Source organism: Syngnathus acus, unplaced genomic scaffold (assembly GCF_901709675.1).
Source record: "Syngnathus acus unplaced genomic scaffold, fSynAcu1.2, whole genome shotgun sequence".
NCBI classification, from domain to species: Eukaryota; Metazoa; Chordata; class Actinopteri; order Syngnathiformes; family Syngnathidae; genus Syngnathus; species Syngnathus acus.
The window spans coordinates 36,632-61,900 of record NW_023590225.1 but is presented as its reverse complement, the minus strand read 5'-3'; the positions used below and the strand labels follow the sequence as shown (position 1 = coordinate 61,900).

The following is a 25,269-nucleotide window of genomic DNA, read 5'->3' as shown; positions in this document are numbered from 1 at the left end:
GTTGTGGAATGATGGTGTTAAACGCTGAGCTGAAGTCCAGGAACAGCAACCGCACGTGGGTGTTCCTCTCCTCCAGGTGAGCCAGGCTCAGGTGAAGAACGGAGGAGATGGCATCCTCAGTGGAGCGGTTCTGCCGGTAGGCAAACTGGAACGGATCGAATGTTGGGGGGAGTCTGGAGACGATGTGATCTTTGAGCAGCCTTTCGAAGCACTTCATCATGATGGGAGTCAGTGCCACAGGTCTGTAGTCATTCCATGAGGTGATTTGAGGTTTCTTCGGCACCGGAATGATGGAGGCAGCCTTGAAGCACACTGGCACTTTGGCTTGGTCCAGCGAGATGTTAAAAATGTCTGTGATGACACCAGCCAGCTGGCCTGCACATTCCTTGAACACCCGCCCAGGTATGTTGTCGGGGCCTGGGGCCTTACGTGGGTTGACTCTTCTCAGAGTCTTCCACACGTCGGCTGAGTCAAGGCAGAGGACCTCCTCTTCCTGGTGGGGAACAGTTTTAACTGCCGGAGTGCTGTTTAGTGCCTCAAAACGCCCAAAGAAGTTATTTAGACCATTTAGGAAGTCAGCATCAACCTCACCCACCGGGGGGGAGGGTGAGTTGTAGTCCGTGATCGCCCGTATGCCTTGCCACATACTCCTGGTGTTATTGGCGTCGTGGAAAAAATCCTGAATTTTCCGACTGTGGCTTCGCTTCGCTAGCCTGATGGCACGGTTCAAGTTGGCTCTCGCTGTCCTCAGTGCCTCCTTGTCGCCAGACTTGAAGGCTGAGTTCCGTGCTCGTAGCATATGACGTACATCCTCAGTCATCCAGGGTCGTTGGTTGGCTCGGGTGATGATGTTCTTAGTGGTGCTGACGTCCTCGGAGCATTTGTTGATGTAGGCTGACACAGTCATGGCGTACTCATCAATGTTGATCTGATTGTCATATGTTGCTGCTGATTTGAACATGTCCCAGTCAGAGCACTCAAAGCAGTCCTGGAGTGCCTCCATGGCCCCCTCAGACCACACCCTCACCTGCTTCACTGTGGGTTTTGCTCTGATCAGCAGGGGCCTGTATGCAGGGGTTAGCATAACAGATAGGTGGTCTGAAGAGCCGAGGTGGGGGCGGGGGGCTGCTCTGAATGCATCCTTTATATTTGTGTAAACCAAGTCCAGAGTGTTCTCTCCCCGAGTTGGAAAATCCACGTGTTGGTAAAAATGAGGGAGAATAGTCTTCATGCTAGCCTGGTTGAAGTCCCCAGCAATGATGAAAACCCCCTCTGTGTGCGTGGATTGCAGCTCACTGATTGTCCGATAGAGAACCCTCATGGCCTCTTTAGTGTTAGCGCTAGGAGGCACGTACACAGCCGTGATGCTAACAACAGTAAACTCTCTGGGCAGGTAGAAGGGTCTGCAGTTGACAGTCAAAAGCTCGATGTCCGGAGAGCAGAAGCTGGCGACAGATCTAGCATTTTTGCACCAGTTGTTGTTGATGTAGACACACAGCCCACCTCCTCGGGATTTACCGCTTAGCTCGCTGTTTCTGTCGGCGCGGAATGTAGCGAGCCCCTCCAGGCTAACGGCGTTGTCCGGCATTGATGAGTTCAGCCATGTCTCCGTCAGGATGAGAGCGCAGCAGTTTCTAACTTCCCTCTTTGAAGAGAGTTCCAGTTTTAGATGGTCCATTTTATTATCCAGTGAGCGGACGTTGGAGAGGAAGATGGATGGAAGCGGCGGTTTGTAGGGGTTAGCTCTCAGCTTAGCCGTTAGCCCACCTCGACAGCCGCGCTTTCGCCGCCGGTCACACCGCCTACGCTTACTCCTCCTCCGGCGTGTGCTGCCCGGCGAGCCCGCTGCGTCGTGAGCTCCTGGGGCTAGCGCCCTAAGCACTCCGAGGCTACGCAAACAGACTAGGGTAGTTGTGGCTACGAGTCCGAAAACACTCGATGACCGTACCTCCAGCAGGCGCTGGCGATCGTACACTACTCTACTGGATGGATAAACTAAACTTTGTGTTGTTTGTAGTGTCCTAGGCGACATATTTTGTGAATATCCTCGTCGATTGCTGAGACGCGTAGCGGCCGCGGCCAACTGGGGCGCCGCCATCTTGGGTTAGTGCTCGACGAGCTGAGCACGTTTTCTAGTAAAAAGCGCTCTTGGGTGCTTCAGAGTGCCGAGTTGAGTGCGTGGTTTAGCGTCCGCCCCCGGTCCCTTATGGGACCCTATTTGGCCCGCGGACCGGCTGGCGGGAGCTCCGTGAAAGCCTGTCCGCCCTCCGAGCACTCCTGCCGGGCGTGGGTTAGAGACCGCGCCCGGTCACTTATGGGACCCTAATTGGCCCGCGGACCGGCTGGCGGTACCTCCGTGAATGCCTATCCGCCCTCCGAGCACTCCTGCCGGGCCTGAGTTAGAGACCGCGCCCGGTCACTTATGGGACCCTAAATGGCCCGCGGACCAGCTGGCGGTACCACCGTGAAAGCCTATCCGCCCTCCGAGCACTCCTGCCGGGCGTGAGTTCGAGACCGCGCCCGGTCACTTATGGGACCCTAAATGGCCCGCGGACCGGCTGGCGGTACTTCCGTGAAAGCCTATCCGCCCTCCGAGCACTCCTGCCGGGCGTGAGTTAGAGACCGCGCCCGGTCCCTTATGGGACCCTAAATGGCCTGCGGACCTGCTGGCGGTACCTCCGTGAATGCCTATCCGCCCTCCGAGCACTCCTGCCGGGCCTGAGTTAGAGACCGCGCCCGGTCCCTTACGGGACCCTAAATGGCCCGCAGACCGGCTGGCGGTACCTCCGTGAATGCCTATCCGCCCACCGAGCACTCCTGCCGGGCCTGAGTTAGAGACCGCGCCCGGTCCCTTATGGGACCCTAAATGGCCCGCAGACCGGCTGGCGGTACCTCCGTGAATGCCTATCCGCTCTCCGAGCACTCCTGCCGGGCCTGAGTTAGAGACCGCGCCCGGTCCCTTACGGGACCCTAATTGGCCCGCGGACCGGCTGGCGGTATCTCCGTGAATGCCTATCCGCCCTCCGAGCACTCCTGCCGGGCGTGAGTTAGAGACCGCGCCCGGTCCCTTATGGGACCCTAATTGGCCCGCGGACCGGCTGGCGGTACGTCCGTGAATGCCTATCCGCCCTCCGAGCACTCCTGCCGGGCGTGAGTAAGAGACCGCGCCCGGTACTTTTTGGGACCCTATTTGGCTCGCGGACCGGCATGCGGGATCTCCGTGAAAGCCTATCCGCCTTCCGAGCTCTCATGCCTGGCGTGGGTTAGCGTCCGCGCCCGGTCCCTTATGGAACCCTATTTGGCCCGCGGACCTAAAGGCGGGGCTTCCGTGAAAGCCTATCCGCCTTCCGAGCGCTCTTGCCGGGCGTGAGTTAGCGTCCGCGCCCGGTCGCCTCACGTCACTCTGGTTAAGTTGGCATAGTAAAAAGCGCTCTTGGGTCCTTCAGAGTGCGGAGTTTATCACTGCGCATGAAGAAATGACAACCTGCGACGTTTGGTTTATTTTTTATAAGCATTTTTAGTTTTATTGCTTAAATCGCATTTTCTCGACGAGCTGAGCACGTTTTCTGGATGGTGCCTCTCCCGTCACTCTGGTTAGGTTGGCAAAGTAAAAAGTGCTCTTGGGTGCTTCAGAGTGCCGAGTTTATCACTGCGCATAAAGAAATGACCACCTGCAACGTTTGGTTTATGTTTTATAAGCATTTTTAATTGTATTGCTTAGAGCGCATGTTCTCGACGAGCTGAGCACGTTTTCTAGTAAAAAGCGCTCTTGGGTGCTTCAGAGTGCCGGGTTTATCACTGCGCATGAAGAAATGACCACCTGCAACGTTTGGTTTATGTTTTATAAGCATTTTTTGTTTTATTGCTTAAATCGCATTTTCTCGACGAGCTGAGCACGTTTTCTGGATGGTGCCTCTCCCGTCACTCTGGTTAGGTTGGTATAGTAAAAAGTGCTCTTGGGGGCTTCAGAGTGCCCAGTTTATCACTGCGCATGCAGAAATGACCACCTGCAACGTTTGGTTTATGTTTTATAATCATTTTTAGTTTTATTGCTTAAATCGCATTTTCTCGATGAGCTGAGCACGTTTTCTGGATGGTGCCTCTCCCGTCACTCTGGTTAGGTTGGAAAAGTAAAAAGCGCTCTTGGGTGCTTCAGAGTGCCGAGTTTATCACTGCACATGAAGAAATGACCACCTGCAACGTTTGGTTTATGTTTTATGAGCATTTTTAATTGTATTGCTTAGAGCGCATTTTCTCGACGAGCTGAGCACGTTTTCTAGTTAAAAGCGCTCTTGGGTGCTTCAGAGTGCCGAGTTTATCACTGCGCATGAAGAAATGACCACCTGCAACGTTTGGTTTATGTTTTATAAGCATTTTTAATTTTATTGCTTAAATCGCATTTTCTCGACAAGCTGAGCACGTTTTCTGGATGGTGGCTCTCCCGTCACTCTGGTTAGGTTGGCATAGTAAAAAGCGCTCTTGGGGGCTTGAGAGTGCCGAGTTTATCACTGCGCATGAAGAAATGACCACCTGCAACGTTTGGTTTATGTTTTATAAGCATTTTTAGTTTTATTGCTTAAATCGCATTTTCTCGACGAGCTGAGCACGTTTTCTGGATGGTGCCTCTCCCGTCACTCTGGTTAGGTTGGCAAAGTAAAAAGTGCTCTTGGGTGCTTCAGAGTGCCGAGTTTATCACTGCGCATGAAGAAATGACCACCTGCAACGTTTGGTTTATGTTTTATAAGCATTTTTAATTGTATTGCTTAGAGCGCATTTTCTCGACGAGCTGAGCACGTTTTCTAGTAAAAAGCGCTCTTGGGTGCTTCAGAGTGCCGAGTTTATCACTGCGCATGCAGAAATGACCACCTGCAACGTTTGGTTTATGTTTTATAAGCATTTTTAGTTTTATTGCTTAAATCGCATTTTCTCGACGAGCTGAGCACGTTTTCTGGATGGTGCCTCTCCCGTCACTCTGATTAGGTTGGCATAGTAAAAAGTGCTCTTGGGGGCTTCAGAGTGCCGAGTTTATCACTGCGCATGCAGAAATGACCACCTGCAACGTTTGGTTTATGTTTTATAAGCATTTTTAGTTTTATTGCTTAAATCGCATTTTCTCGACGAGCTGAGCACGTTTTCTGGATGGTGCCTCTCCCGTCACTCTGGTTAGGTTGGCAAAGTAAAAAGCGCTCTTGGGTGCTTCAGAGTGCCGAGTTTATCACTGCGCATGAAGAAATGACCACCTGCAACGTTTGGTTTATGTTTTATAAGCATTTTTTGTTTTATTGCTTAAATCGCATTTTCTCGACGAACTGAGCACGTTTTCTGGATGGTGCCTCTCCCGTCACTCTGGTTAGGTTGGCATAGTAAAAAGTGCTCTTGGGGGCTTGAGAGTGCCCAGTTTATCACTGCGCATGCAGAAATGACCACCTGCAACGTTTGGTTTATGTTTTATAAGCATTTTTAATTGTATTGCTTAGAGCGCATTTTCTTGACGAGCTGAGCACGTTTTCTAGTTAAAAGCGCTCTTGGGTGCTTCAGAGTGCCGAGTTTATCACTGCGCATGCAGAAATGACAACCTGCAACGTTTGGTTTATGTTTTATAAGCATTTTTTGTTTTATTGCTTAAATCGCATTTTCTCGACGAGCTGAGCACGTTTTCTGGATGGTGCCTCTCCCGTCACTCTGGTTAGGTTGGCATAGTAAAAAGTGCTCTTGGGGGCTTCAGAGTGCCCAGTTTATCACTGCGCATGCAGAAATGACCACCTGCAACGTTTGGTTTATGTTTTATAAGCATTTTTAGTTTTATTGCTTAAATCGCATTTTCTCGATGAGCTGAGCACGTTTTCTGGATGGTGCCTCTCCCGTCACTCTGGTTAGGTTGGCAAAGTAAAAAGCGCTCTTGGGTGCTTCAGAGTGCCGAGTTTATCACTGCACATGAAGAAATGACCACCTGCAACGTTTGGTTTATGTTTTATGAGCATTTTTAATTGTATTGCTTAGAGCGCATTTTCTCGACGAGCTGAGCACGTTTTCTAGTTAAAAGCGCTCTTGGGTGCTTCAGAGTGCCGAGTTTATCACTGCGCATGAAGAAATGACCACCTGCAACGTTTGGTTTATGTTTTATAAGCATTTTTAATTTTATTGCTTAAATCGCATTTTCTCGACGAGCTGAGCACGTTTTCTGGATGGTGCCTCTCCCGTCACTCTGGTTAGGTTGGCATAGTAAAAAGTGCTCTTGGGGGCTTCAGAGTGCCCAGTTTATCACTGCGCATGCAGAAATGACCACCTGCAACGTTTGGTTTATGTTTTATAAGCATTTTTAGTTTTATTGCTTAAATCACATTTTCTCGACGAGCTGAGCACGTTTTCTGGATGGTGCCTCTCCCGTCACTCTGGTTAGGTTGGCAAAGTAAAAAGCGCTCTTGGGTGCTTCAGAGTGCCGAGTTTATCACTGCGCATGAAGAAATGACCACCTGCAACGTTTGGTTTATGTTTTATAAGCATTTTTAATTTTATTGCTTAAATCGCATTTTCTCGACGAGCTGAGCACGTTTTCTGGATGGTGGCTCTCCCGTCACTCTGGTTAGGTTGGCATAGTAAAAAGCGCTCTTGGGGGCTTGAGAGTGCCGAGTTTATCACTGCGCATGAAGAAATGACCACCTGCAACGTTTGGTTTATGTTTTATAAGCATTTTTAGTTTTATTGCTTAAATCGCATTTTCTCGACGAGCTGAGCACGTTTTCTGGATGGTGCCTCTCCCGTCACTCTGGTTAGGTTGGCAAAGTAAAAAGTGCTCTTGGGTGCTTCAGAGTGCCGAGTTTATCACTGCGCATGAAGAAATGACCACCTGCAACGTTTGGTTTATGTTTTATAAGCATTTTTAGTTTTATTGCTTAAATCGCATTTTCTCGATGAGCTGAGCACGTTTTCTGGATGGTGCCTCTCCCGTCACTCTGGTTAGGTTGGAAAAGTAAAAAGCGCTCTTGGGTGCTTCAGAGTGCCGAGTTTATCACTGCACATGAAGAAATGACCACCTGCAACGTTTGGTTTATGTTTTATGAGCATTTTTAATTGTATTGCTTAGAGCGCATTTTCTCGACGAGCTGAGCACGTTTTCTAGTTAAAAGCGCTCTTGGGTGCTTCAGAGTGCCGAGTTTATCACTGCGCATGAAGAAATGACCACCTGCAACGTTTGGTTTATGTTTTATAAGCATTTTTAATTTTATTGCTTAAATCGCATTTTCTCGACGAGCTGAGCACGTTTTCTGGATGGTGGCTCTCCCGTCACTCTGGTTAGGTTGTGTCGAGTGGCATGGTGGTACAGATGGTGTAAAATTAGGTATTGAATTTGGCCCAGGCACATTGGCTATCCCAAAACATGTCGTAGTTCAAAATTTCACCAGGAGATGGTGTTAAAGCTTGACATAGGGGTGACCGGATGGAAATTAACAAATCTAATCAATTAAATTGTTAGCAATTGGGAGGACACGACCTGTTCAAACACGTAGCAACGCACAATTTTGGAATAAGAGTTTGCTATGCCATAATTTTAAGATGTAACAGCTTGAGCAATATCAATATATGTGTTTAAGTTGGAGGAACCCATTATTGTGTTAAGTACTATTATGTGACAAGATATATGTGATTCATGTTGCAATGTTTTGTCCAACCTGTATTTAACATTGGTGTTCCATCCATACCTGAATGTATTAAGTTGAAGAGGAGACATTAAGGGCTATATACTAAATGCCAGAACGAGCAAAACAGGAAACACCTATTAAGGGTGATTGCTGCTTGAAGCAAGGTTGCCAAGACAACCGAGGGGCACCCACGTATTCCGGTGGGGTAATTCCGGTGAGGTAATTCCGATGAGGTAATGCCGGAACGAGCAAAACAGGAAACACCAATTAAGGGTGATTGCTGCTTGAAGCAAGGTTGCCAGGACAACCGAGGTACACCCACGTAATTCCAGTGAGGTAATTCCGATGAGGTAATGCCGGAACGAGCAAAACAGGAAACACCAATTAAGGGTGATTGCTGCTTGAAGCAAGGTTGCCAGGACAACCGAGGTACACCCACGTATTCCGGTGAGGTAATTCCGATGAGGTAATGCCGGAACGAGCAAAACAGGAAACACCTATTAAGGGTGATTGCTGCTTGAAGCAAGGTTGCCAGGACAACCGAGGTGCACCCACGTATTCCGGTGGGGTAATTCCGGTGAGGTAATTCCGATGAGGTAATGCCAGAAGCATATAAATATGAGGCCCGGACACAGAACGGCGCGCTCCTCCTCCCCAGTCGGGGCGACGCTTCTCCGAAATCACGGCGATGGCCGTGTCGCTGCCCGGACTAAAAGAACGAAGATGGACTTTGCATTCTTTTTCAGATTGAACCAAAATCTACTGAGATGAATTTCCAGAGTCTTCGAATTGGACTTTGTCAAATTTTAAGCTTCGAGGAAGGCAGAGGAGACAGCCGCTGGGACAGAAAGGAGAAGTCGCCAATTTTACTTTTTAGGCTAGGCTCCTCACGGCCAGACCTTTCTTCTTTTTTAAACAGAATTCGGATTTTGGAACAAAGGAGAGCCGATCACTCGACTTGTTCAACCAAATAGGATTTTAGACCTTTAGTCTCCTCTTTTGTTCTGTGTGGGTGAGTCTTGTTTTTTGTTTTTTCGACTTGGAAGTCTTTTTCTTGCTTATTCATTAAATCTCTTCTTAAGCCTTAATTCGGTTATCGATTATTTCGTATTAACTATGTCGGGCATGGTTTTATATGCGGTAATTACAACTTTAAAATGTCTTTATTTCCCTATCATAGTCATTCTTTAAATCCGTTCAATTCTTTTTAACGTGAAGACAGATTTAATCCTTAACATCAGGAATTGTCAGATCTGGTTCGAAGTAGTTATCTTGAGTTCAGCTAGAGCGAGGGCGCTCTAGTAAATTAACGAATCCTTGAGGTCTTAACAAAGACATCTAAAAAATATCCGTAACGTAATACCAGCATCAAACAACCGAAGGGAGCCATCATTACGGCGCGGTCATATCGACGACTCGCCTCGAATAGAGTTACTCGGCTCGCGCGTCGGATGACTTAAAAAGGATTGGCGTCGTAGAGAAATTAGATTGATTCTGGTAGAATTAATTTAACTCGGGTGGTCAGCTACGGACGAGTCCCTTCACCCCCGGCTTATTGAACCCGTTACTGGGGAGCCGGTGCCACTATAATAAAGTGCGCGTTTGACAGTTGGCATAGTAAAAAGTGCTCTTGGGGGCTTCAGAGTGCCCAGTTTATCATTGCGCATGCAGAAATGACCACCTGCAACGTTTGGTTTATGTTTTATAAGCATTTTTAGTTTTATTGCTTAAATCGCATTTTCTCGACGAGCTGAGCACGTTTTCTGGATGGTGCCTCTCCCGTCACTCTTGTTAGGTTGGCAAAGTAAAAAGCGCTCTTGGGTGCTTCAGAGTGCCGAGTTTATCACTGCACATAAAGAAATGACCACCTGCAACGTTTGGTTTATGTTTTATGAGCATTTTTAATTGTATTGCTTAGAGCGCATTTTCTCGACGAGCTGAGCACGTTTTCTAGTTAAAAGCGCTCTTGGGTGCTTCAGAGTGCCGGGTTTATCACTGCGCATGCAGAAATGACCACCTGCAACGTTTGGTTTATGTTTTATAAGCATTTTATGTTTTATTGCTTAAATCGCATTTTCTCGACGAGCTGAGCACGTTTTCTGGATGGTGCCTCTCCCGTCACTCTGGTTAGGTTGGAAAAGTAAAAAGCGCTCTTGGGTGCTTCAGAGTGCCGAGTTTATCACTGCACATGAAGAAATGACCACCTGCAACGTTTGGTTTATGTTTTATAAGCATTTTTAGTTTTATTGCTTAAATCGAATTTTCTCGACGAGCTGAGCACGTTTTCTGGCTGGTGCCTCTCCCGTCACTCTGGTTAGGTTGGCAAAGTAAAAAGCGCTCTTGGGTGCTTCAGAGTGCCGAGTTTATCACTGCGCATGAAGAAATGACCACCTGCAACGTTTGGTTTATGTTTTATAAGCATTTTTAATTGTATTGCTTAGAGTGCATTTTCTCGACGAGCTGAGCACGTTTTCTAGTAAAAAGCGCTCTTGGGTGCTTCAGAGTGCCGAGTTGAGTGCGTGGTTTAGCGTCCGCCCCCGGTCCCTTATGGGACCCTATTTGGCCCGCGGACCGGCTGGCGGGAGCTCCGTGAAAGCCTGTCTGCCCTCCGAGCACTCCTGCCGGGCGTGGGTTAGAGACCGCGCCCGGTCAGTTATGGGACCCTGAATGGCCCGCGGACCGGCTGGCGGGACCTCCGTGAATGCCTATCCGCCCTCCGAGCACTCCTGCCGGGCCTGAGTTAGAGACCGCGCCCGGTCACATATGGGACCCTAAATGGCCCGCGGACCGGCTGGCGGGACCTCCGTGAATGCCTGTCCGCCCTCCGAGCACTCCTGCCGGGCCTGAGTTAGAGACCGCGCCCGGTCATGTATGGCACCCTGAATGGCCCGCGGACCGGCTGGCGGGACCTCCGTGAATGCCTATCCGCCCTCCGAGCACTCCTGCCGGGCCTGACTTAGAGACCGCGCCCGGTCACGTATGGGACCCTAAATGGCCCGCGGACCGGCTGGCGGGACTTCCGTGAATGCCTATCCGCCCTCCGAGCACTCCTGCCGGGCCTGACTTAGAGACCGCGCCCGGTCACGTATGGGACCCTAAATGGCCCGCGGACCGGCTGGCGGGACCTCCGTGAATGCCTATCCGCCCTCCGAGCACTCCTGCCGGGCCTGAGTTAGAGACCGCGCCCGGTCAGTTATGGGACCCTAAATAGCCCGCGGACCGGCTGGCGGGACCTCCGTGAATGCCTATCCGCCCTCCGAGCACTCCTGCCGGGCGTGGGTTTGAGACCGCGCCCGGTCAGTTATGGGACCCTAAATAGCCCGCGGACCGGCTGGCGGTACCTCCGTGAAAGCCTATCCGCCCTCCGAGCACTCCTGCCGGGCGTGAGTTAGAGACCGCGCACGGTCACTTATGGGACCCTAAATGGCCCGCGGACCTGCTGGCGGGGCTTCCGTGAAAGCCTATCCGCCTTCCGAGCGCTCTTGCCGGGCGTGAGTTAGCGTCCGCGCCCGGTCGCCTCACGTCACTCTGGTTAAGTTGGCATAGTAAAAAGCGCTCTTGGGTCCTTCAGAGTGCGGAGTTTATCACTGCGCATGCAGAAATGACCACCTGCAACGTTTGGTTTATGTTTTATAAGCATTTTTAGTTTTATTGCTTAAATCGCATTTTCTCGACGAGCTGAGCACGTTTTCTGGATGGTGCCTCTCCCGTCACTCTGGTTAGGTTGGCAAAGTAAAAAGTGCTCTTGGGTGCTTCAGAGTGCAGAGTTTATCACTGCGCATGAAGAAATGACCACCTGCAACGTTTGGTTTATGTTTTATAAGCATTTTTAATTGTATTGCTTAGAGCGCATGTTCTCGACGAGCTGAGCACGTTTTCTAGTAAAAAGCGCTCTTGGGTGCTTCAGAGTGCCGGGTTTATCACTGCGCATGCAGAAATGACCACCTGCAACGTTTGGTTTATGTTTTATAAGCATTTTTTGTTTTATTGCTTAAATCGCATTTTCTCGACGAGCTGAGCACGTTTTCTGGATGGTGCCTCTCCCGTCACTCTGGTTAGGTTGGCATAGTAAAAAGTGCTCTTGGGGGCTTCAGAGTGCCCAGTTTATCACTGCGCATGCAGAAATGACCACCTGCAACGTTTGGTTTATGTTTTATAAGCATTTTTAGTTTTATTGCTTAAATCGCATTTTCTCGACGAGCTGAGCACGTTTTCTGGATGGTGCCTCTCCCGTCACTCTGGTTAGGTTGGCAAAGTAAAAAGTGCTCTTGGGTGCTTCAGAGTGCAGAGTTTATCCCTGCGCATGAAGAAATGACCACCTGCAACGTTTGGTTTATGTTTTATAAGCATTTTTAATTGTATTGCTTAGAGCGCATGTTCTCGACGAGCTGAGCACGTTTTCTAGTAAAAAGCGCTCTTGGGTGCTTCAGAGTGCCGGGTTTATCACTGCGCATGCAGAAATGACCACATGCAACGTTTGGTTTATGTTTTATAAGCATTTTTTGTTTTATTGCTTAAATCGCATTTTCTCGACGAGCTGAGCACGTTTTCTGGATGGTGCCTCTCCCGTCACTCTGGTTAGGTTGGCATAGTAAAAAGTGCTCTTGGGGGCTTCAGAGTGCCCAGTTTATCACTGCGCATGCAGAAATGACCACCTGCAACGTTTGGTTTATGTTTTATAAGCATTTTTAGTTTTATTGCTTAAATCGCATTTTCTCGATGAGCTGAGCACGTTTTCTGGATGGTGCCTCTCCCGTCACTCTGGTTAGGTTGGAAAAGTAAAAAGCGCTCTTGGGTGCTTCAGAGTGCCGAGTTTATCACTGCACATGAAGAAATGACCACCTGCAACGTTTGGTTTATGTTTTATGAGCATTTTTAATTGTATTGATTAGAGCGCATTTTCTCGACGAGCTGAGCACGTTTTCTAGTTAAAAGCGCTCTTGGGTGCTTCAGAGTGCCGAGTTTATCACTGCGCATGAAGAAATGACCACCTGCAACGTTTGGTTTATGTTTTATAAGCATTTTTAATTTTATTGCTTAAATCGCATTTTCTCGACGAGCTGAGCACGTTTTCTGGATGGTGCCTCTCCCGTCACTCTGGTTAGGTTGGCATAGTAAAAAGTGCTCTTGAGGGCTTCAGAGTGCCCAGTTTATCACTGCGCATGAAGAAATGACAACCTGCAACGTTTGGTTTATGTTTTATAAGCATTTTTAGTTTTATTGCTTAAATCGCATTTTCTCGACGAGCTGAGCACGTTTTCTGGATGGTGCCTCTCCCGTCACTCTGGTTAGGTTGGCAAAGTAAAAAGCGCTCTTGGGTGCTTCAGAGTGCCGAGTTTATCACTGCGCATGAAGAAATGACCACCTGCAACGTTTGGTTTATGTTTTATAAGCATTTTTAATTGTATTGCTTAGAGTGCATTTTCTCGACGAGCTGAGCACGTTTTCTAGTAAAAAGCGCTCTTGGGTGCTTCAGATTGCCGAGTTGAGTGCGTGGTTTAGCGTCCGCCCCGGTCCCTTATGGCAGTGGTCCCCAACCACCGGGCCGCGGACCGGTACCGGTCCGTGGGTCACTTGGTACCGGGCTAGGGTTAGGGTTAGGGTTAGGGTTAGGGTTAGGGTTAGGGTTAGGGTTAGGTTTTTAAGGTTATCTCGCTACACATTCCCCAAAGGGTCCGCCGACCCAGTTGGTTAGATAGAAGGCAGCGGAGGGCACAGGCCGACGCATGTCTCCGTCAGTAAACCTCACCGTACCAGAGTCGCATAAATTTTGGAGTGGGTACGAAGGTCGGCAAAGTGAGACTGCACTTCAACCAGAACCTCCCCCGAGTAGCTGAGGCGCTACCCAGGTCTTCGGCCAGCAAGATGGAAAAAAAATTTTTTAGAGAAAAAATTGAGAGAAACTCACTTACCTTTCCAACCTTGGATTACATTATGCCTATCCACTTTGCATTATTCTTAACCTAATGTTTTGTTTTTATATTTAACCACTGTTTTCCTTAAAGATTAAGGTTAGGTTTAGGGTAAGGGTCAGGGCTAGGGGTCAGGGGCTAGGGGTTAGGGTCAGGGTTAGGGGTTAGGGGTTAGGGTTAGTAGGATCAGGGCCAGGGGTCAAGGGTTAGGATTTAGGGGTTAGGGTTAGGGGTTAGAATTAGGGGTTAAGGTTAGGGGTCAGGGGCTAGGGTTAGGGTTAGTAGGGTTAGTAGGGCCAGGGCTAAGGATTAGGGGCTCGGGGTCAAGGCTAGGGCCAGAGGTCAGGGGTTAGGGCTAGAGGTCAGGGATTAGGGTTAGGTACTTTGAATTTGTCTCATTATACCCTCCCTAAAGGATTCGTCGATCCCGTCGGCCAGAAAAAAGGCAACGGAAGTCACCGACCCGTGTATATTCCCTGCAGTAAACCTCGCCGTACCAGGTAATACCAAATCTGGATTGTTCTTCTATCTCTTTTTCGGTACGAAGGATGGCAAAGTGAGGACGCAACTCCGCCAGAATCTACTCCGGGCAGCCGAGACGCCACCCAGGTCCCCCCCTAGCAAGACGGAAACCGTGAAAAGTTACAGAAAAGTACAGACCCCCAAGGCCTCCTTGTCTTAAATACAAAACCACCCTTGTCTTAAATACAAGACCACCCTTATATTAATTGTGTCCATTAACCTTTAGTTGTGTTTGAACTAATATATTTTTTCATAAATCTATTTTTGTTAAAAAAAACTGTTTTGTTTAAAAAGGGTCTTTGTTGTAGGTAATTTGGATGTCAAAATTTGGTAGACACCTCATCAGTAGTGGACCTTGGGGTCTTAGAGTGTTTCGGCCATTATCACCAGACACCCTCGCCCAAGGGAGGCCCCGCCGGGGTCGATCAAGCCCCGGAGTGTGTCTACTTCGTCAATTGAAAATCCAGTAGCTTGTCCAGTCAACTGTCCAGCTTTAACGCAGACAGAGTAGATCAATTGGTCCGTCTTCTAGTCCTTTTGTTGTATTGATTTGTTAAACTATTAAACGTACATGAACCTTTGTATTCCATTTATTGTTATTTCCCTCTTAATGTTGTTTTCCCACAGTTCAGTTTTATTGGGGGACCACCCTTATTCTCATAAATGCAAATTGGAATCCATGTGGTCCACCTGTGTTAATGACGCTTAAAGTATTATTTCCACTCTTAATAAATTTTATGTCATCCAAGAAGTTGTTATTTTCCACCAAATCTCTGTTGGATCACTTTCCTCTTTCATTTTTTTTCTGTCATTGTACCCTAACTAAATATTTTTCCAACTAACCGTCCGTTGGAAAGCCCATGTTTTTAGATTAGAGAATGTTGCCCCCCAGAGGCCAAACTAGGGAGAAGAAAAACCTCACCGCCTCCCTTATGGCTCTCCCTTCCACCAATTGAGGCCTCTTTGGCGCCCCCTTTTTTTTGGGTTAAATCGTGTTAAAAGTAACTGACTTCTCCTTTAAAGCCCCCTTCTATGTATCCGATCCCGCTTATGTCAAAGGAAATAGTTAATTCATACATCCCCCGAGAATCTGTTAGGGTTAGGGTTAGGGTTAGGGTTAGGGTTAGGGTTAGGGTTAGGGGTTAGGGTTAGGGTTAGGGTTAGGGTTAGGGTTAGGGTTAGGGTTAGGGTTAGGGTTAGGTATTTTGAGTTTGTCTCGCTAAACCTTCCCCAAAGGGTCCGCCGACCCTGTCGGTTAGATAGAAGGCAACGGAAGGCACGGGCCTACGCATGTCCCCGCAGTAAACCCGCCGTACCAGGTCACATAAAATCTGGATTGGGTACGAAGGACGGCGAAGTGAGAATGCACCTCTGCCAGAACCTCCCCCGAGTAGCTGAGGCGCTACCCAGGTCTTCGGCCAGCAAGATGGAAAAAAAAGTTGAACAGTGAGAGAAAAAAATCAAAGAAACCAACCTAAACTTCCAACCCTGGATTACATTATGCCTATTCACTTTGCATTATTCTTGACCTAATGTTTTGTTTTTATATTCAACCCACTGTTTTCCTTAGAGATTAAGGTTAGGGTTAGGGTCAGAGCTAGGGGTCAAGGGTTAGGATTAGGGGTTAGGATTAGGGGTTAAGGTTAGGGGTCAGGGGTTAGGGTTAGGAGGGTCAGGGCTAGGGGTTAGGATTAGGGGTCAAGGTTAGGGGTTAGAGGTCAGGGGTTAGGGTTAGAGGTCAGGGGTTAGGGTTAGGTATTTTACAGAAAAGTACCGACCTACAAGGCCACCTCGTCTTAAATACAAACCCACCCTTGTCTTAAATACCAGACCACCCTTGTATTAATTGTGTCCATTAACCCTTAGTTGTGTTTGAACCAATATATTATTTCATAAATCTATTTTTGTTAAAAAAACTGTTTTGTTTAGAACGGGTCATTGTTGTAGGTAATTTGGATGTCAAAATTTTGTAGACACCTCATCAGTAGTGGACCTTGGGGTCTTAGAGTGTTTCGGCCATTATCACCAGACACCCTCGCCCAAGGGAGGCCCCGCCGGGGTCGATCAAGCCCCGGAGTGTGTCTACTTCGTCAATTGAAAATCCAGTAGCTTGTCCAGTCAACTGTCCAGCTTTAACGCAGACAGAGTAGATCAATTGGTCCGTCTTCTAGTCCTTTTGTTGTATTGATTTGTTAAACTATTAAACGTACATGAACCTTTGTATTCCATTTATTGTTATTTCCCTCTTAATGTTGTTTTCCCACAGTTCAGTTTTATTGGGGGACCACCCTTATTCTCATAAATGCAAATTGGAATCTATGTGGTCCACCTGTGTTAATGACGCTTAAAGTATTATTTCCACTCTTAATAAATTTTATGTCATCAAAGAAGTTGTTATTTTCCACCAAATCTCTGTTGGATCACTTTCCTCTTTCATTTTTTTTCTGTCATTGTACCATAACTAAATATTTTTCCAACTAACCGTCCGTTGGAAAGCCCATGTTTTTAGATTAGAGAATGTTGCCCCCCAGAGGCCAAACTAGGGAGAAGAAAAACCTCACCGCCTCCCTTATGGATCTCCCTTCCACCAATTGAGGCCTCTTTGGCGCCCCCTTTTTTTTGGTTAAATCGTGTTAAAAGTAACTGACTTCTCCTTTAAAGCCCCCTTCTATGTATCCGATCCCGCTTATGTCAAAGGAAATAGTTAATTCATAAATCCCCCGAGAACCTGTTAAAAAAAACCACTCTAAACACTAAAATTCTAACTTGTCTAAGACTCCATAGCAGAGCAAATGATAGCCTAGCTAAGCTAATTAACACCACCCATTGGCATAATAGGGCATGACGTAAGTTCGGTACAACATAATAAAGGGCTAACAACGCATAGTTTAGCTTAGCATACTACCGGTTAACATCCCCGTTAAGCGTAGCATAGTGTAGTGAAGCGTAGCGTAGCTTTAGCGACTAAAAATGGTTCACCATTTTCTCTCAAGGAATCGGAGTAATCACATATTACCTTGAAAGAAGGTCTTTCCCCGTGCCACTCTCCTGAGTCACAGCGCCACCGTCGAACGTCCCCCTCAAAGAGCCTAGGCGAATCATCGTGGCGGCTCTCGTCATCCAACCACGCCCCCCCCCCCCCATTCAACTGACAAGCACCAAAAAATTCGGCCATAACCTATTGGCACTCTTTAATTGTGTTAGTCGCAAAACATTCAAATGTAAATTCAATTCATAGTTTTTTATTAAAAATTCAATTCATATTTTTTATTAAATCAAATCGTACATTTAGCAATACAAATCAACGTAAATCGCGATACTCCTAGGTACCAACCCCCCAGAAGTACTCGTAAACTCCTGTCCGTTACTCCGGCCGCTTCTGTAATCCCCCTATCTTCCACAACATCATCTCTCCCAAACAACGATCAAAATGGAATAAAATGTCCACAAATCCCCTGGTATTATTAAAGTATTTTACCCGATTCCATTCATCCGTAAAATTAATTTATAACATTAATAAGATCGTATATTTGTAACGAAATAGCTGTAGGCGTATCGTAGCTAATGTTATGAGCATTAGCAATGCGGAAGCACCCATAAGCCCCAGCCCCAAAACAATGGCGCCGCCCATAGACACTAATAATACCTAAGTCCTTTCGTAAATCAATAACGAACAAATAATTTTTGTTTTAACCTCATGAGCCCGTTCCTGTATTGACACCCGGTCCCATTCGGCCGTAAATTCAACATATATCACCGAACTAGTCACCTATTTGGAGCGATATCGTCCTATGCGTACCGCAGCTAGCGAGCATTAGCAACTAGGAAATACCCATAAGCCCTTGCCAAAGTCATGGCGGCCCCCGATAACACATAACATTATTAAAATTACTCCTCCCGATGAAAATAATAGAATACATTTAGATTGGTATTGTTTATTTGCACTATCCGTTCACTTGTGTCCGTTAAAAAACACTCACTCACCTTAATCCAACTCCGTATGTGTAATCAATAGTCTCGTATACAAGGCAGCTAGTAAACATTAGCCAAACCGGAAGTGACCCCCACCTTTTTTTTCGCCGTACATCAGAGCAACCCTCCGCCAGCAATCATGCCAACCAAAGCATTCGTTCCAAAATTCGATTAGAATCAAACTTATTGAAAAACCTCTTAATACTATTTAATAGTGTTTTCCAACTTACTCGTTTCTAAATTCAAAGGATAATATTAAGTCCATAATATTCACGTCTAACTGAGGTCCGTTGGTACCAACGCGATTTAATGTGTCAAGGGCGCCCTCCAGTGTCTCATCACGTCCAATGTTTTCCTTTATGCGTTTGAAGAAAAATTCTTCTTTTTTTTCTTTTTTTTCTTTTAGGGCCTGCTTTAAAATAAAAATTGTGATTCGATTATAGTTTCGCCTTTTCGTTTTGTAATTTAATTAAATTAAATCGTAAATGTTTATATTTGATTGGATTTAAAAATTTAGTCTGGAAGTTCATTGCATTTAGAATCGAATTAAGGTTCAGTTTAGATTAATCTTGTTGAAATTGGGTAAAATTTCCTAATCCATTTGGAGTTAGGGGTTGGGAATAGGGTCAAGGGTCAAGGTCAGAATTAGGATTAGGTCATCTTTTTTTTAAAATACAACTTTATTTAAGTTTTGCGCATTGATTGGGTGTTAAAATTAATGTTAGAGTTTGTTACAATTGAAGATGAAAATTAGAATTTGGTGTCCGAGTTGGACTCTTTGTTTATGTTGTTAGGAAACCCAGCCAATCAGGGTTAGACTTTTGACTAAATGGAAAGTGTCAGGAGCCCCCGGGTGTGACGCATAAAATCGTCCTCCTGTCAGGGCTAAGTTCCTCATTCACTTTCAGTCCTGGTCCAACATCCTTTCGGCCGCCTCCCAACCCACAAACCGCCCCACCAAACCATAAATCCAGAATGATTAATATTCCCCCCAACCTCCCTCACTCTCTTTCTTTATTCCTTTTTCCTTTCAAGTGTTTTCAGCTTCCGTTGCTGTTAAATTAAGTCCTAGTGGATATTTAGTTCTCAACCTCTTGACCCATCTCATTTCCGCGTTGTGCCTGTCCCTATGTGTCCAACCCGCACAGCTCTCTAAAATTCGTATTCTCAAGTTATGTAACCCGTGCAGGCGGAAATGACGCACTACATGAGTGTCACCCTTCTGGTTATGTGTGATGTTATAGCGGTGTGAATGCAATCTGCTTCTAACATCATTTCGAGTCTGTCCCACATACATAACCCCACACAACCGACAGCTCATGCAGTAGACCGCGTTCCGCGTAGACAAGGCCTTACCCGCCTGTGTGAAGAAATGTTCTTTCTTCTGAGAGTCTGTTACCACTCCTGTTGATCTTGTGATCGTACGAGAGGACCTACTTTTCATTTTAGTGCTTACCAACAAATCTTTTAAATTTGGATTCCTTTTGAAGGCCGAAACCACCTTATGTCTCGCCTTCAGGTCAGTCAGCGTTGACGCTTCCAAATTCTGTTTAATTTTTCTGTGAACATTGACTGTGTAAGAGTTGTAGGTCGAAATTAGAGGAAGTATCATCTTTTTAACACCCTGAGTGTCCCCTCTTCTCCCTTTCTTTGTTTGTAGTTTAATCGTACGAAGAAATGACCGAGAATAACCCCGTTGTCGTAATGATCTGAACAAGACATTGGTCGCTTCTTCCTTATCTTCTGTGCGAGTGCAAATTCTCCCGAATCTCAAGAGTTGCGAATAAACCAAACCCCCAAACGTGTGTCGAGGATGAAAACTCTTTTTGTGTAGTAGCGCATGAGTATCTGTGGATTTGAAAAATACCCGGACCTCCAGTCCCCCTGTTGTATTAAATTCCGGTCCCTTATATGTAGTTGTGTCAAGAAAATTAATTTCTCTCTCGCTAATCTGCGCTGTCAGATTAATTGAAGGGTGGTGGTCATTTAAGGTTTTAAGAAATATGTCAAATTCTTCCCTGGAACCACTCCAAATTCCCCAAATGTCATCTAAGAACCTCAGGTAAGCTATAGGTTTCCTAGCGCATTGTGCCAAGGCGTTCTCCTCCCATTCAGCCATATAGATATTGGCATAGGCTGGAGAGAAACGCTTTCCCATTGCCGTTCCTTTGACCTGCAAAAAACACTCATTGTCAAATTGAAAATCATTCTTAGTCAAGTTGAGTTCTAACAGTGTCAAAATGTGTTCATCCGGGCGGCCCAAAATCGGATTCCGTGCCAAAACTTTGCGTACCGCCTCCAAACCCTTAGCAGTTTCAATATTCGTATACAAATTTTCAACATCCATGGAAAACAACCAACAAGTCTGTGGCAAAGTTAAGGCCCGTACTTTCAAAACAAAATCATTGGTATCTTTGATGTAACTCGGATGTAGAACTGACAAGGGATTCAAGTAATAATCCACTAGCTCAGCCGAGCCGTAGGATTCGCTACTACAGTCTGATACGATGGGGCGTCCCGGTGGCATTACGTAGGGCCAGGGCCACAATGCCGGGTCTTTATGAATCTTGGGTAGTAGATAGAAGTATCTCGGACGTGGCGGGGACGTTCCTTTTAAATACAATAATTGTTTTTTAGTAATGTGATGCTCTTTCTTCATTTGATCTAATATCCCGTGGACTAACCTTTCTGTATTTGGATAAATCGGTGTTGGAATCGAATGGTAATACTCCGTATTGTGAAGTTGTCGATGTGCCTCTCTCACGTAAGTGTTTCGGTCCATAATGACCACCGCTGACCCTTTATCTGCTGGCTTGATAATCAATCCCTCTGCCAAAATTAATTCGTCCAGGGCTTTTCTTTCACCTTCTGTCAAATTTGGCCTCTCCTTTGGGACTTCCACTTGTTTTAGGACCGCTCTGTCTTTGCGTATTAATACTTTTATCTCCCCAGGTACTTCATCATCTTTAGGTTCCCACGTTGAAGCCAACTGGAATTTGGGTGGTGCTGCCTTCTTCGAATTTCCAAAATAAGAGTCTAGTTTTAACCTTCTATGGTACCGTCGCACATGGGCCTTGGTGATCTTCCTCTGGTCATTCATTATGGTTGTGCTGGGGACGAATGTAAGTCCCTTTTCCAGCAGCTCCCTATGATGTTTTGTCAAACTAAAGGAGGTCGACAGGTTGACCACCGGATCAGTCATGGTCATCTTCTTGGGTGGGGGGAGGCTTTTTCCCAAAAAAAATTCTTTTTCCACATTTCCCACATCTCTCCCGCCGTTCCCGTTGTCCAATGGATGTTGTCCGGTCCTGTTGTAAATAGTCTTGATGGTAAACGTTGAATCGAATGCCCCGTTTCCTCTATTATTTCATTCAGTTCCCTAAGGTTGGCTTGGATCTCAGATGGAAGTGAGTGGGAATAATTAATTCTAGGAAGGAATATTTTAGCATAGGGAAAAGTGGCCTTAGCTGCTCCTAGCAATCTGGCTATCTCCTTCGATGTGAATATTGGGATGACTCTACCCCTATTGTTAAGCCCAAAGGACAAAATGACCCCTTGCACATTGGGAGAGGTTGCAGTTCTGTTCTTGAGTAGGTGAATCCCATGGCTGATTTTAGCTCCTGGATAACAGTCCACTTGTACTTCGCAATCTTCGATTTTCGGCAACTTAGCCAAGTTGGAATCTCCTACAATCAACCATTTTCTCTGGGGAAATAAAAACCAATTTGCCCTTTTATTCCCTCCATGTTCGTGTCTGGTGTACCTTGATTGTGGTTCGGTTTGTGTGTCACGCGACTGGAAGAATGTTGTTTCCAGTATTGTCGGTTGTGTTGTGTCTTTCCTCTTCATTGGTGTACCTAACCAGTTAAGGCTAGGTTCCAGGTATTTCTTCCTTATTTCTTCCACGCGCTTCATCAGAGTGTCTGTCGTTGGTTCGTCAGAAGCTGGCGAATTTCCCTCTTCAGTCGGTGAATGTGAGTCTTCCATCTGCTGGTCCAGGTAAGTCGTTTCGGGCGCTTTCAATTCCTCTGTGTGTTGGGTATCTCCCTGTTCCACTGAGTGGTGGGTGAGCTTCTTATTCTTCTTTCTCTTTTTCTTAGTCTTCCTAACTTCACCTTGTTGAGTGAGGGAACATGGTTCAACTGTGGAGCTGGACTTCTCAGGTTTCTTCTTCCTGGGCCTCCGTACTCGCCGTCTCATCCTCCTCCTCTCAGGTAGCAATGGGAGAGGTCCTGTCATCCCTAGGGATTCCAGCACTGCCACTGTTGCTGACGCCACTTGCGGGTTGACCACACGGTAGCGTCTGAGGACCCAACGCTGGGCCACTTGCCACGCTCTTGATCCCTCAACTGAAGGAAGGGAGCCTATTTTCCTTCTTAGGGATTGTTCCTCCTGTTCATTGTGCTCTTGTAAAATCTGAGAAGCGGACTCACCCCAGGTACGTGCAATGTCGGTCAAACGCTTGGTTGTGTCTGGCTTGGGTTGACCGGGGGTCACCGCTTTCCCAAGTCGGTCCTGTAGACGCCTCAGGTGTTGAGTTGTAGTACCTCTCTGTTCACCCAGATTCCATGTGTTCCACTGCAACTTGTAGAGTCTAAAGATGGCTCTAACCAGGCTCCCAAACTCGTCTCTCTGCGTCATTTTTATCCTAACCAATAAAGAGAAAATGAGAATTAGAGAAACATAAAAGAGAGAGACCACGGAAAGGCAATGGGAAATGAGGCCATCTCTACCAAAACCCAACCCGTGGTCCTCTCCCTCTCCGACCCTTGACAGAAGGGGAGGAGGGACGGGAGGGAGAAGTTATTTAACAAGAAAGTAAGCGTTAGAGAAAAATAAAGAAAAGGAGAGTCCACGGACAGGTCATGGGAAATGTGACTGCATCTCGACCAAAACCCCGACACGTGGTGGTGTCCCTCTTCTACCCTTAAGAGAAGGGGAGGAGGGACGAGAGGGTGAAAATATCAGGGAAACGGGAAAATTAGAAAAGTATGCGACCCGATAATTTGGCTTAAGGTAATACTCGGGTGTCCGAAGGGCACTGGCTGGTTAGGTATTTTGAGTTTGTCTCGCTAAACCTTCCCCAAAGGGTCCGCCGACCCTGTCGGTTAGATAGAAGGCAACGGAAGGCACGGGCCTACGCATGTCCCCGCAGTAAACCCGCCGTACCAGGTCACATAAAATCTGGATTGGGTACGAAGGACGGCGAAGTGAGAATGCACCTCTGCCAGAACCTCCCCCGAGTAGCTGAGGCGCTACCCAGGTCTTCGGCCAGCAAGATGGAAAAAAATGTGAAAAGTGAGGGAAAAAAATCAGAGAAACCACCAACTTAAAATTCCAACCTTGGATTACATTATTAAAAAGATTAAAGATTAAAGTCCCAATGATCGTCACACACACACCTGGGTGTGGTGAAATTTGTCCTCTGCATTTAACCCATCCCCGTGTGATTTTAATCCATCCCCTGGGGGAGAGGGGAGCAGTGAGCAGCAGCGGTGCCGCCTATTCACTTTGCCTTATTCCTGACCTAATGTTTTGTTTTTATATTCAACCCACTGTTTTCCTTAGAGATTAAGGTTAGGGTTAGGGTCAGGGTTAGGGTCAGGGCTAGGGATCAGGGGTTAGGGATTAGGGTCCGGGTTAGGGGTTAGGGTTAGTAGGGGCAGGGCTAGGGGTCAAGGGTTAGGATTAGGGGTTAAGGTTAGGGGTCAGGGGTTAGGGTTAGGAGGGTCAGGGCTAGGGGTTAGGATTAGGGGTTAGGGGTCAAGGTTAGGGTTAGGGTTAGAGGTCAGGGGTTAGGGTTAGAGGTTAGGTATTTTGAATTTGTCTCACCATACCTTCCCTAAAGGATCCGCCGACCCCGCCGGCCAGACAAAGGGCCACAGAAGGCACCGACCAGCGTATATTCCCTGCAGTAAACCTCGCCGTACCAGGTATTACCAAATCTGGATTGTTTTTCTATCTCTTTTTCGGTACGAAGGATGGCCAAGTGAGAACGCAACTCCGCCAGAATCTACTCCGGGCAGCCGAGGCGCCACCCAGGTCCCTAACCAGCCAAACGGAAAAACAGTGAAAAGTTACAGAAAAGTACCGACCTACAAGACCTCCTCGTCTCAAATACAAAACCATCCTTGTCTTAAATACAAGACCACCCTTGTATTAATTGTGTCCATTAACCCTTAGTTGTGTTTGAACCAATATATTATTTCATAAATCTATTTTTGTTAAAAAAAACTGTTTTGTTTAGAAAGGGTCATTGTTGTAGGGTTAGGGTTAGGGTTAGGGTTAGGGTTAGGGTTAGGGTTAGGGTTAGGGTTAGGGTTAGGATGATATATGGAGTTCCTCCCCCGAAGGAGAGGAGCAAAGGCACGGTCCTACCATCCTGGCCCGCACCCCACAACCAGCTCCAGAGCATCCTGCCCGCTGCGGCCGCGCCAGCCATGCTGGCCAGGACCAATTAGGGCCTAATAAAGATCATTTTGACCTTGGGCACGTGTTTGTGCTCACTGTTTGTATGTTTTTGATTGTACATTACCTATCCGGTCGCCTTTGTTATATATTTAATAATGAGTCTCGATTTGGCAAGTAGGATTGACAGCTGCGTTTGCGTTCAACCCTATATACGTACCTCGCACAATCATTCGACTCCCCTATTTGGGTGGAGCGAGAGCATCTTGCTCTGTGCGGCATCCATGCGCTCTCCTATCTGGGTAGAGCGTGGGTAATTTATTATTTGCTTCCAATTGGTTTCTACTGGCGTCATTTTGCGCTACTTTGTACATCTGTGTGACCATCGACAACGTTTCGGCATCTTTTGTGCCTTCCTCAGGTCTGGCACACAGGAATTGTCCCTAAATTTGGTTTAGTTTAATTGCATGGGGAGCTGTTTCCTCCTCCATGGTTAGGGTTAGGGTTAGGGTTAGGGTTAGGGTTAGGGTTAGGGTTAGGGTTAGGGGTTAGGGTTAGGGTTAGGGTTAGGGTTAGGGTTAGGGTTAGGGTTAGGGTTAGGGTTAGGGTTAGGTATTTTGAGTTTGTCTCGCTAAACCTTCCCCAAAGGGTCCGCCGACCCTGTCGGTTAGATAGAAGGCAACGGAAGGCACGGGCCTACGCATGTCCCCGCAGTAAACCCGCCGTACCAGGTCACATAAAATCTGGATTGGGTACGAAGGACGGCGAAGTGTGACTGCACCTCTGCCAGAACCTCCCCCGAGTAGCTGAGGCGC

General features: G+C 47.0%; 1 long non-coding RNA gene across 1 annotated transcript in view; it reads left to right on the top strand.

The window, feature by feature from the left end:
- Window positions 1-15,510, top strand: part of LOC119118929 — a 17,386-nt gene extending 1,876 nt beyond the window's left edge. Inside the window, exons 2-3 of the long non-coding RNA XR_005097008.1 lie at window positions 13,278-13,398; window positions 15,394-15,510. This is a non-coding gene — a long non-coding RNA (uncharacterized LOC119118929). The remainder of the gene's footprint in view (window positions 1-13,277; window positions 13,399-15,393) is intronic.
- Window positions 15,511-25,269: the final 9,759 nt, after the last annotated feature.